Here is a 12,673-nt window from a genome sequence, read left to right on the forward strand (position 1 = left end):
GGTTCAGATATTGGGGGTGTTTTTTAGTCCCTGTGTACTGCTCTGTTGAATGCTGAAAAAGGAATAAAACAGTGCTGCAGTTTTCAAAGGTAAATTTGCTCACTGAGAACAAATCCATTTTAGAAATACTCATAGGTTGTTAATATTCTGTTGAATATGCAAATATTCATGAACAGGGAAACAGTATATGAATATACACATAAACAATTGGCTATATTCTGAAGACAAGGTTTAATGTAACATGTATTTCCTAAGAATTGCAATTGAGCAATGCTGCCTAATAGCTTTTAAAAGAACATCTCTGAAATCTTGGTGTTCATTAAGAAATGTTCCGTAACAATGTCTAAGCAAGGAAGGGTGATGGTATATTTCTCTGAGTATTCTCAGCAGTCTGTACAGTTGACTCAAGCAGCAGTCAGTGTCTCAGAAAGATACTGTACTAATTTTCTTTCAATCAAGAATATATCTCATTTATTAACCTTTCCCTAGGAATTCTGCCTTTCCTAAAAATTGGTTCCAGGATATATCAAGCTGTATTTCCTGATGGAGTAGTAGGTGGTCTTTCAGTTAGATATCCTGGGAATTTTAAATTACAGTGTGTGTAAGTGATCAACACCTTTTGTTGGAGAAAAAGAGAAAATTTAAGCACCGCCAGGGAACCTGAATAAGAGTCCTCTCTTCCTGTTTCTGTGCAGTTATTTATGCACATTCCTTTAGCTACTGAGGCATGGATCTTGGTGCAAGTTAGTTTACTGAGAACTTACTTTAAATGTGTGGATAATTAAGACCATTTTGTGCATGTTTCAGTTCACCTTTCTGTGCGCTGGTTATGATGAAAAATAAAGGATTATCAGAAATTAATATCCTGTTGGAATTTACCTGGCTAAATCAGGGAAACAAGATATGATGGACTTTTTCAGCGGATAAACAAAATCAAGTGACTAAAACTTATTTAAGCAAAAAACACAGCAACAAGTTCGTAAGACAAAAAACCCAAACAGGATTGTGGTTAGGCAGTATAAAATACAGTCTGGGGATTGTTTTTCTTTTTTGCCCTTATCAACAGAGTGATTAGCACTAAAAAAAACAAACAAACAAAAAAAAAACTGAGGTAATTTGGAATTACTGAAATACCAATTTCTGATACTCCATGTGAATTCTAATTTTTTTATTTTTTAGACATTTAAACACAAGTATTTTTGATAATTAGTTTTCTTTCTTAGATGCAGTGGATTTTTAAAATCTATAGATCAACTTTTCAAATACTCAAATCTTTCTAAATGATTTTGTGCTTAGAAGTACACCTGGTAAACCACTCCAAAAAGTCTTCCAAATCTTGAGTCTTCATTAGACAATGTTGTCTTTGAGGGAGAATCTACCCTGACTGTAGAATCCTACTTAGGTAAACCATGTTTTTTTAGTTTTTGAAATGCCACTCCTCATCCTGCACTGATTTAGCAGCTAGGTGCATAGGATACATGTTATCATATAGACAATATTATATTGTCTATTTACTCTACCAGAGTTCTTGCCTGTCCTCTATTCTTGCTGTCTTTCAGTATGTCCCTACCTCTGCTTCCCTCCCACACCTCTTTTCACTTAATCTCTATTAATGTCCATGTTTTCAGAGCCGTGAGGATTTTTCTTATACTTGACAAGTTTTCCCAGGGGCCATGACTAGAAACAAGAACCTAGACTGCTGGATTATTTCCAAAACTGTGCTTTAGTTGAATAAGTCATTTAATTGTTCTTCATCTTCCTTTAAAATGGGCATAACGTTTTTTTTAACTTTGCAGAGAAGGTCAGAAGAGTTGCAGAAACTCTGTATAAATGTTTTGTACAAAGATCTCAGCACAGTACAAAGAAATTCTATCTGAATGCTAGAAGCTGCTTTCTGTCCAGAGTTTAGCACAATATGATTTTTTCATTTGATTTATATTAATGCAATATTTTTGGTGGAAAGGATGTAGTTGAATTGAAATGGTTTTAAAAATAGAAGAGTTACATTTGCTGCCACCAGTTATATGTTTCAAAGAGGAATAACCAGGAACAAAAGGGAACCTGGAAATCAGTGGATAACTTGCCTTTATTCTGATTAGTTTGTGGGCAATACTTTTGTTCTGAAGATGAGTTTTTCTGTGCTTTATTTTACGTGGGGATTGCTTTGTTTGCTTAGGGATTTTGTTTTCTTTGGTGGTTTGGGTTGTTTGTGGGGTTTTTTTTCATTTAAAAAATGAATGTCAGGTAGCACCCTACTTTCTTCAACAGCTTTTGAAAAATACTGGATTGAAATTTGTTTGCACTCTGCTTTTCCAGGCATATTATGTTTTGTCCAACTAGACATTCTTGGAATGTCTTAGAGAATTTTTCTCACACCAAATTACTCTTTGTGCTCTTCTGTGCTTGCGGAATGAAAAGATGGTGGTTTACTCTGACAGCATTGACAAGTATGTTATAGCGATGATGAAATTTCTTCAACAGCCTTCAGTGTAAATTGGTGTAAATTGCCTCCTTGAAGGAGGCAGGGCAGTTAATTTCAATAGAAGTGCAAAGTTAAATGAAACCAAACAGTTAGTCTACATTTATGCAATGATTTAAATTGTCGTATTGACAGAAGGCTGTGTGTGTAGTTATTGCACTTGCTGTTAGAAGAAAAAGAAGCCTGCTTTTGTGCTTATCAGAGCTCATTAAACTGAAAAGATTAATTAAGCAGGAAACTATGATGTCCCTTCAGAGACTTTTCAAATTGCAGGAAGATTCAGAGCTGAGCTTTAGACAGGGCAATTTGACAACATTTTTTCAGAGGTTTTAAGCTTACAAATTACATTGGTGGCTGCATTTCACCTAAAACAGATCTGAAACAAACTGTCTTTAATACAGCACTGGTCTGAAAGTTAAGACCCTTGGCTTCCATTTCTACTTTTTCACCTGTGACTTGATTGTTGGTTTCTCTGTGAAGTTTAGTTTTATTCTGCCATTTAATACCCGATAATTGTCTGGAGTTTGTATGCAGTTTGTATACACCGACTTGTATGACCATATTATAGAGAGTAGTGGCCCAGTTGTTGGGTTTGAGTGGTGGGTATCAAAGTTACAGTCTGAGCTGGACCCTGAATGATCCACAAATGTGGCCTGTTTTCATGTATATGCTGGTGTTGGTGTTTTCTTCCTGTATTCTATGGAAGCCCAATGATATGAAAGTCCACACTACTCAAATTCTGCATTGAGCTGAATTTGGAGATTTGGACAATATATAGAGCAGGTCATTGCATTTAATATTTTCAAGTTCTTTTTGGTTATGCTTTGGGAGGGGCTCTTTTCTTTTGCAAATACCTTTGCAAAAGTTAAAATTTCAGCGTGCATAGTAACAAGCAATTTAAAATATCCTGACAGGATCCCCATCAAACCTTTGCTGTTATCTCCTTTTCCCCCACAACAGGGTTTATGAGTGTAGTGATGTTTCTTATTATTATCTTGCTCATTTGAGTTCCTAATATTTATTTTGAAGAGCACTGCCACAGGAAGCTAAAGTGTGTTTAGAGGGCTGGGGTAGGTCTGTTTGTTTCCATCTACTGATTTGTTTTATCCTGTCATCTTTCTTTATTTTTTCTGTGTATTTGGTAGTGAGCAGAAATTAATATGACAGTGTTCTGCTCAACAGCCACCACTGCCTCAAGCTGTTTCAGCAACTCACCTTGCCAAGACATTTTTTCTTTCCAGTTCTGTCTCCTTGAACAAGGGAGGAGGTTTGGGCCAGCACTTACCACCTAACAGTTACTTTAAGAATAGCTGGGTTAGTAACACAAGGTTAAATATATTTATCATCCTGAAGTGGGGCAAAAAATGTTCCCAAATTAGTAAACAAAGAATCCTGCAAACACATAGACCTCACCAAAATATTTTGGGGATTTTTTAACTCTGCTGTGTCATCAGAGTGTATTTTAAGTTAAATTGCAAATGTTGCTTAAAATTGAAATTTATCATTTAAATTAAGTCTGTATCTTATGATTCCATCTTTAATTTTTATTTAGTGACTGTACTGAGCTTAGAAATGTGTCACAACTGATTTTCCCTTGCAAACTGTTTCTATCTGAAAATTTCTCAGAAGTGTAAAAAGAAAAATGAGTGGAAAATATTAAAGCACCTGTAGTATGATTGGATCATAGAATGGTTTGGGTTAGAAGAAATGTTAAAAGATTATCTAGCTCCAACCCCCCTGGATGAGCCCCAACACCTTTCCAGCACCTCCCACTGGATCAGGTTGCTCCAAACCCCATCCAACCTGGCCTTGAACACTTCCAGGCATGGGGCATTCACAACGTCTCTGAGCAACTCATTCCAGTGTCTCACCACCCTCACAGGAAGGATATATATATTTTTTTTTTTCCTCATACCTCATGTAAATCTCCTTTCTTTCATTTCAAAACCAGCACTGATCATCATCTCACTATAAGCCCCTGTAAAAAGTCCTTCCCCAGCTTTCCTGTAGGCCCTTCAGGTGTCTCTGCTGTCTTCTCCTTTCCAGGCTGAAAAAGCCCAAGTCTCTTAGGCTGTCTTTGTAGGTTCTACAGCCCTGTGATCATCCTCATGGCCCTTCTCTGGGTTTGTTCCAACAGCTCCATGTCCTTCTTATGTTGGGGTCCTCAGAACTGAACACAATACTCCAGATGGGGTCTCAGGAGCAGTGGAGTAGTGGGGAAGAATCACCTCCCTTAACCTGCTGGTCACACTTCTTTTGATGCAACTTAGGACATGGTTGACTTTCTGGGCTGCAAGTGCATGGTGCCAGCTCATGTTGAGCCTTTAATCGACCAGCACCCCCACATCCTTCTGCTCAAGTCCATTCTCAATCCATTCTCTGCCTGGCCTCTATTTGTGCATGGGATTGCACCAACTCAGGTGCAGAACCTTGCACTCAGCCTTGTTTACCTCATGTGGTTTGCAAGGGTCCACATCTCAAGCCTGTCACGGTCCTTCTGGATGGCATCCCTTCCCTCCAGCATGTTGACCACACCACACAGGTATCATCTGCAAACCTGCTGAGAATGCACTTAATTCCACTGTCCATGTCTCTGACAGGATGTGAAACAGCACTGGTCCCAGTACTAGCCCTTGAAGAATACAATTTGTCACAGGTCTCCATCTGGACATTGAGTTATTAACCACAACTCTTTGGGTGCAACCATCCAGCTAATTCCTAGTAGATGAATCCTTCCTTATTGGTAATTTTATAAAAATAAATACATAAGTAGCTATTTAATTTATCACTCAGGACTGTCTTGTACTTGTGTTTAAATCTTCTGTTTAAATATCATCTTGCTCCAGAGACCTCAAAATCCTGTTTTTCAGAGAGAAGTTGTTTCATACTGGTTAAGATGCAAGAGGTTTACAAGTGCAACTGAAAATCCACAGTTACTTGCAACTATAAAATTACCTACTTTATATTGCAAAGCTTCTGACTCACACTTCCCCCAGCCTGTGCTGCAAAGGGAGAAATCTGCCCAAAGCGTGTCTGCTAGGATCCAATGACAGTCTCATTCCTCCTGCTGTGTGATTTTTAATGTGAAGCCTGATGTGGCAGACATGGTTTAATGAGAATTCTGATAATTAATTCAAACTTAACTGTTGAAAACTAACATTTAGGTAATTAAGTGAATGTGATGACATGACTATTTGGTTCATGTAATAAAGAGCTGAAGTGCCTTTCATTTTTTTAACTAAATATTTGAACTGAAAATGTTATGCAATGCAAGCAACAATATTTTTTCAACTTTAATTTTTAATTGCAACCTGAGTTTACTAAAATATTACTTGCAATGTTTCTAAGCAGACAGGTTTCAAGATCAGACTTAATTAAAAGGTAGATTATGTCTATCAGTAAGTCTTTGGCTATGGAGATAAAAACAGCTAATTTTTTTTTCTGTTACTATATAGTTATTTTTAATTGTACAGTTTAATCCCTATCCACAGCATGAAGTTGGAAGTCATTAACAGATTTCAGTCTTTCCTTGAAATGAACCACCATGAGTTTATTTAAAAGTTTAATCATATTCTATCCCTTATTACAGTTTCCATAATTTTATATAGGCAAAAATGCATTAATGAAGTCATGATTAGCACACCAATTGTTAACAAGTAGAATTTTGATGGTAGTTATTGTGCATAATAGAGGGTGGTGTTGGAAACCTGCCTGGTGATTGTGAATAGCATTTAATTAGAAATGTAGCCCTGGAGCACAAGGTAAACCTTTGCACTTAATTGCCTCTATTGGCAGCTCCTCCAGCTGAGCAGTCTGGGGGCCAGGTGGGACATCCTGGGACATGCTGGGAACAGGGAGGGTGGGAGGTGCTGCTGCTTTAAACAGAGCTGATCCTCCAGCTGAAGACTATTGAGCCAAGGGATCTAACAACCCTCAGTTTTTTGGTGTATCCTCAGCAGTCCTCCTTCCTTCATCTCTCTAGTTATTTTTCAAAAACCATTGCTTAAGATAAGCAAAGCTTGTAATGGAAGTGGAATAACTTTTTTTTTTTTCTTCACTGAAACAACTGTGGTTCCAGGAAGGAAAATTAAAACTGCCAGTGATAGGTTACATTTTGTCTCCTAAAATCAAATTCCTTTTGTTTTAATGTAAGAACAGTTAAGGGTATGCTAAGCTGTCTTGTAATAAGCGTTCTCCAACACCACTATGTTGCTCAAAGAAAAGAACTGGAAACTGGTTTCCCAGGGACTTTTAAGCATGCTCTAAAAGAAATCTCAGGTTCTTATATTAAACAGTCCTTTGGATAATTTGTCTTTTTTATTTGTCTTCTTGCAATATTTCTAGAGCACAGATTTACAAGCCATATATGGTATAAACTTCACACCTGTGTTAGTAGTGCTCATTTGAATAAGCAGGAACATTAGGAATACTCCTGTCTTAGAAGTGGAGAATTTGGTGCAACTCTAAAAGGCAAACCCCACCTTATAACTTGGTTGGGTTCCTCACAGTTAAAGAGCAATCTCTTCAGATAAATCCAAAGTAGAAACAATGATCTAGAGAGCAGGGGTCTTGGATGATGGTAGGGACTTCAAAATAGAGCACTGCTTTTCAGATAGCATGTGTCTTTAACCTAAATGCTGGAGGAAATGCTCTGATGGCAGAGCACTTTTAATATGTTAATAACGTCAATGGAGAGGTTTTGAGTTGTGTCTCTTGAAGCAAGAGAAATATTTCAGAAGTGAAAGGGATAGATGCTGAAGAAAAATGCCTTAATTAACAGACTTAGTTGTTATGTTGTTAGATGGGGTGTGAACTATCCATTTAATTTTTCTGGTTTTATTGCTGTTACTGCACTGAAAACAACTACATTATGTTGTTCTTTGTTTTGTTAGCTGATTAGATTAAAAAAAAAAAAAAAAGATTTAGTGGGGATAATAGTGCTAATTATAAGTGAGATTCTGGTAAAATCTGGACCTAATTTTAAAAAGACAGTAATTGAAAACCGGAGTGGAGCACTGATCCCTTCAATCTGACAATCTGCCTCTTACTGTGCCCAGTGCTGCAGGCAAGACTACCTCAAGCACTGCCCTGGCCAGTATTTCACCCTGCCTAACAAATCCCTGGAGTCCTAAAATGTGTCCAGTTTATAACTGCAACAGCTACTAGGACCATCTATTATATCCATAAGTCATGAGCTAATTATTTTTAAAAGTCAGTAGAAAACTTCTCTGGGAAGGGTCAATCTAAATAATTCCAAGGCAAGTAGTTCGTGGGAGCTTTGCTCACTGTAGCTCTGAGCAGTCAGTTCTGATGCTGCTGCCTGGCTTACCTAACTAACCCAGTTTGCAAATTCATCTTTGTCTCTAAGCACCTCTCAGTTTCTAAGGTGATACTAATCCCTCTGTGTCACTTTTGAATATTAAAACGATAAGAAGTTTTAAGGAAGCCAGGGAAATGGGCCCTCCCTCTTAGTTTGACTTCCCTTGCTCCTTCAGTGCAGTTTCTGGTCCCACAGCAGGCTCGTCCCATGGGCAGGGTCACTCTGCCCCTGTAGCACAGAACAGTTTGAATATAATAGGCCTTGAGCTTCACTGAGTTGCACAGTAAGGGGTGCAAATTTCCTCACAGAGTAATGAGCAGCAATTGGGCCAAGTGGATTCCCCTGCAGGCACTTGCTCTGGACATCAGTAGGTATTATTCTAGTCCAGCAGTAGTCAAATATAACTTCAAAAACTGGAAGCATTCATTGCTGGGAGAAGAGGCAAAAGCATGGTAGGAAAAAGCAGTATTTCCAGATGTAATCTCAGGTTACAAAAGATAGCAGATCGTATTCAGAAGAAATCTTACAGCTTAAAAGAGGAAGGTTAAAAGAATGCCTTGGAATAGAAATCAGAACTTTAAATCAGAATTTCTCCTGCTCTTTTATTTCTCTGTAATGAGCAGACTTTTTTTTTTTTTCAGATAATTTGTAACTGGGATACAGAATAGGTCTCTCAAATCAAAATCTTTGTACAGGCACAAACGCTGAAGATCTCTGGGAAGGGAGAGGTGTGTCTGAGGCTTGTGCTAAATGTAAATGAATTGATTGAATATTTGCAGGCTGTTGTTCAAAAGCTGATCTGGAATTTGCTTTGAGTTCTCTTCCATGAAGAAATTAGCAGCTGCTTTGTATCATCAAATCTAGATTCTTAAAAACGAAAAATAAGTTATACTTCCCTTTTGATGTTTCAAGCAAGGCTGAAAGAAATTTATACATTCACTGTTGATCAGCCTTTCATTTGAGTTAATCCCAGACTGTTGTAATGCTGTTCAGTTTTGGAGACCATGGATGTCTTGTTCAAATTCAACAGCAAATTCTATGTGGGTGTGGGATTCAGTGTCTCCCTTATCTCAGGTCAGAGCTTACTGAACCTGGGGCTGAATCCCAGCCTCTGCCCCTGTCAGTGTTCATGGTCACTATTGCTTTCAAAAAGAGATGATGAATTGATGTTAGTGTTTAAAAAGTAGCATTTTGATAAAATTCTATAACAGGAAAATCCTTTATTCTGTTTTATTCTTGCTCTACTGGAGGAAAAAATAATAAGCTTAAATGTTCATCAAATATGGCATGCACATTGAGATTAGTTTGTACTGTGAAATGTAGTTGGTTTCCAGCCATCTAGAGGGGAAAAAAGCGCCAGAATATTTTTTCTCTGTCTTAGTTAATTCCTGTCATCTTTCGTTTGTGGAATTTTGTCATCACCCTCTGGTGGCAAGTGTCTGAAATAACCATCACTCAGCTGTTGTAGATGGAGGGGGCATAAGAAACCTTTGTCTACTCCAAGGTGAATGCTTGAAATCACCATACTTCCTGTTACAAATATGTAAAGCAGAATAGGCCTCTTCTGGAGTGTAACTTTGACATGAGAGAGAGAAGGAAATGTTGGTTGGCCTGAGAGCTGTGGTTTGCAGTATCCAGTTTGCAACAATGTCAGAAAAAGACAGCAAGAACAGCAGCTCATGCAGCACCATCTGAAGGATGCGACTGCAAACTTTCATGCATCCCAAACAACTAGCCTGAAAATTTAGCAGTCCCTCCAAAATCAAACATTACATACAAACTGTCAGGGAAGGAGGTGTTTAGAGCACAAGAAAATGAATTATATCAAAGGGTAATTTTTAACATGCTTATTTTAAAATTTATTTGTAAGGTATGATACTGCACAGTCTGTTTTGTATAGCCTATGTATATCAAGGAATTCATTGAAAATTCAGAGCCTACTTGGTTTTGTATTTTTCAAGACACAGTGGCACAGAACAGGAAACATTTCTTCCTATCCAGTGAAGTTTGTAGTTGAGCATTATTAGTGTCGTCTGTTAATAAGAATAATTTTGTGAAACTCATATTTCAGTGAGAATCAGAGATAATAGCACAGCTTTGCTTTTCCAGTCAGCTCACTCACTGCCTTTTCAAGTCTGTGCTAGTACCAGAATATTTGAAACACTTATCCATTAAAACTGTTCAGCAAACAAGATAGAAACTTGGGAGGCCACCTTAAAACATTCCAATTGATTTAAGGAATAAGTAATACCTTAATTATTACTGTCCTGGATAATTTAACAACTTCAGTTTTCTGGCTCCCAAAAATCATAACTTGAGACACTTGAGTAATCCTCTCAACCTGAATGCACCTTCTTTCACCCTGGTCCTATGTATATATAGCTCAACGTGTTCTTCGGTCTGTGCATTAATGCTCCATTTAGTCATCAGCCCTTTGTCATTACAGTTAACCTCCCTGTGTGTAGAATATAAGCAGGTGTTCTATATAAATAAACTCCCAAATGGGAACCAGGTGCTGAACTTTATAGCTGACTAATCAGAACCACTGAAAGGTGATAAGATATGCTTGACATCTGTGAGTCAACATCATGATGTGCTCCAAATGCTATTATGAACAGGGAGTTTCTGGACCTAAAAACTCAACGTACTCTCATTAGTACTGCTGGAAATTGTTCCCAAGGGTTGTAGTTCTCACTCAATTCATATCACTTATATAATTTCAAACTATGAACTGTTCCAGGAAACTGCAGTGTTCACTGATTTTTGTACTGCTTAGTGAACTTTCCATTTAAAGGTTTCCTAGTGTTGGGGATGGTGATAATGCACTAAGTACTCCTGAAATGTTCAGATTAGAAAATGCTACTCATAGGATGCCCCCTGCCCTGCTTAATGGTCTGATGGAAAAAGCAGAGACATAAGCAGAGACAGTCTGATGGGTCAGGGCCGATATTCACATGCAACACTTACTTTCATTAATCTTGTGTTTATATTGCTGAAAAAAGTGCTGCTTACGAAATGAGGTGGCTTCATAGACAAGTTTGTTGCCTGAGTCTCAGGGTACTTTAGATGGCTTCCTATGTGCAAATGGGTGAAGCCTCAATGATTAGAAAGCGACTGGAGATGCAGCAGTGGATGCCTGCAAGTGCTGATGCTGTGCTTGGCTTAGCTAATGAGCTCTTCACAGCCTTCCCTACATGGAGCTTTTGTTTTCTTGACAAGTGAGTTTTATGGAGCGTTCATCTGGGGCTGAATTCAGTATTTTAAGGAAACTTTCACAGAAGTCCTATTCTGTGTTGTCATTGTTACTAGCTACCACTGAGTCATGCAGCTAATGACCAGCTCATCAGCTGACAGGCCATTCCTTGTTGCTTACAAATATAAAAGACTAAATGGACAAGAGAACTGAAGCTGAATTCAACAGGGAGGCTGGCCACAGATAAATTGAGAAAGTTCAGTGGTGGGGTTTTTTTGTAAACAAACTTCAAGCTAGAACAGGTGGTCTGTCTGTTGTCACTAGTTGCTCTTTCCTACAGATTAGGAAAACAAAAATTATGGGTATACACAGAGCTTCAAAGGTGATATGTGCTCATGTTTGGAGGTAACTGGCTGACTCTGCTCCTGAAGTGTAGGTGACTCCAGATGTCCCTCAGATAAAGATCAAGCCCCCATAGTGCTGCCCTTAGTCTTTTGGTCTCTTACTGGTTTGAACGACTGTTTTCCAGAAAAGGAGATTTCAAAAAGACTAAGCTATGTAATGGATGGTTACAATTCCACCCATCATTTATTTGAACACACCTTGTGAGCAACATGAATAAAACATTTGCAGTTTTAAGCCCTGATGCACATTCTATGCAAATATTAAGTTTGTTGTTACTCTATGCATGTAGAGTAGCACCTTGCTTCATAGTGATACTCGCTGAAACAGATGGGTGATCATAAAATAAATATTTTCAAGCATAATAAGGGTATTTGGATGTAGCTACTGTGTTAGTGAAGCACTTGCCAAAATTTTTAAAGCAGCTGATCCTAAAATATGGAAATCCATGGCTTAGGTTTGTAGGGAGAATTTTGGGAGGTGCTGGGACTTTGCGGTTTGTTGGGGTTTTATTAATTGGTGAATTTCTTGGGGGTTTTGTGGCGTTTGTTGTTGCTGGGTTTTTTACTAATTCAGGTAATAGTTGAAGCAGATAAAATATGTTCTTAGTTTTCAATTGGTTAATCCATTTCTGGACTCTGTTCAGATGCGTTGCAATTAAAGATCCTGTTGGAGAGTGTCTCATTCTATGATGCACTCTTAAAAGTACAGTTAGTTTAATATTAATCTCATTGTTCATTATTTAAGGTTGTGAAAAACAAAATGCAGCAAGTGCAGAGATAAAAAATAGATTTTTGTTCTATTATTGCCTTTTTTCAGCATAGTTTATAGGGAGGAAGGGCAGGTGTGTAAGAGAAGAAGCTTAAAATTCATTCTTCTAAGGCAAGAAGTTGTAAATAATAGTGACGATTTAACAAGCAAGTTTCAACGCTAAGCTTGTCTGCTTTGAGCAGAGCATGCTGCACAGGCTGGCTGTGATGCTGGCTTGCACAGGAGGGCAAACAGGTGCTTTGGAAAAGCTGGTGGGCAATTACGTGGGTGTGATAATGAGGTATTGTTTTGGTTGTCACTGTTCTTTTTCTGACTGCAAACTGTTGAGATTCACACTATGTCAGAGGACAGTAATTGTGTAGCCAAAAATCATGGGTTTAACATTGGTGTAACTTGATTATGATATGCTGCTGAGTTTTTGATTAGCATTTAACTCCAAACAGTATACTAGTTGCAACAGCTTCATAGTAAACATCCAAGAGTTATTTTTTTATAACAAAAGCCAATG

Source organism: Chaetura pelagica, unplaced genomic scaffold (assembly GCF_000747805.2).
Source record: "Chaetura pelagica isolate M959 unplaced genomic scaffold, ChaPel_1.0 scaffold356, whole genome shotgun sequence".
Taxonomy (NCBI): domain Eukaryota; kingdom Metazoa; phylum Chordata; class Aves; order Apodiformes; family Apodidae; genus Chaetura; species Chaetura pelagica.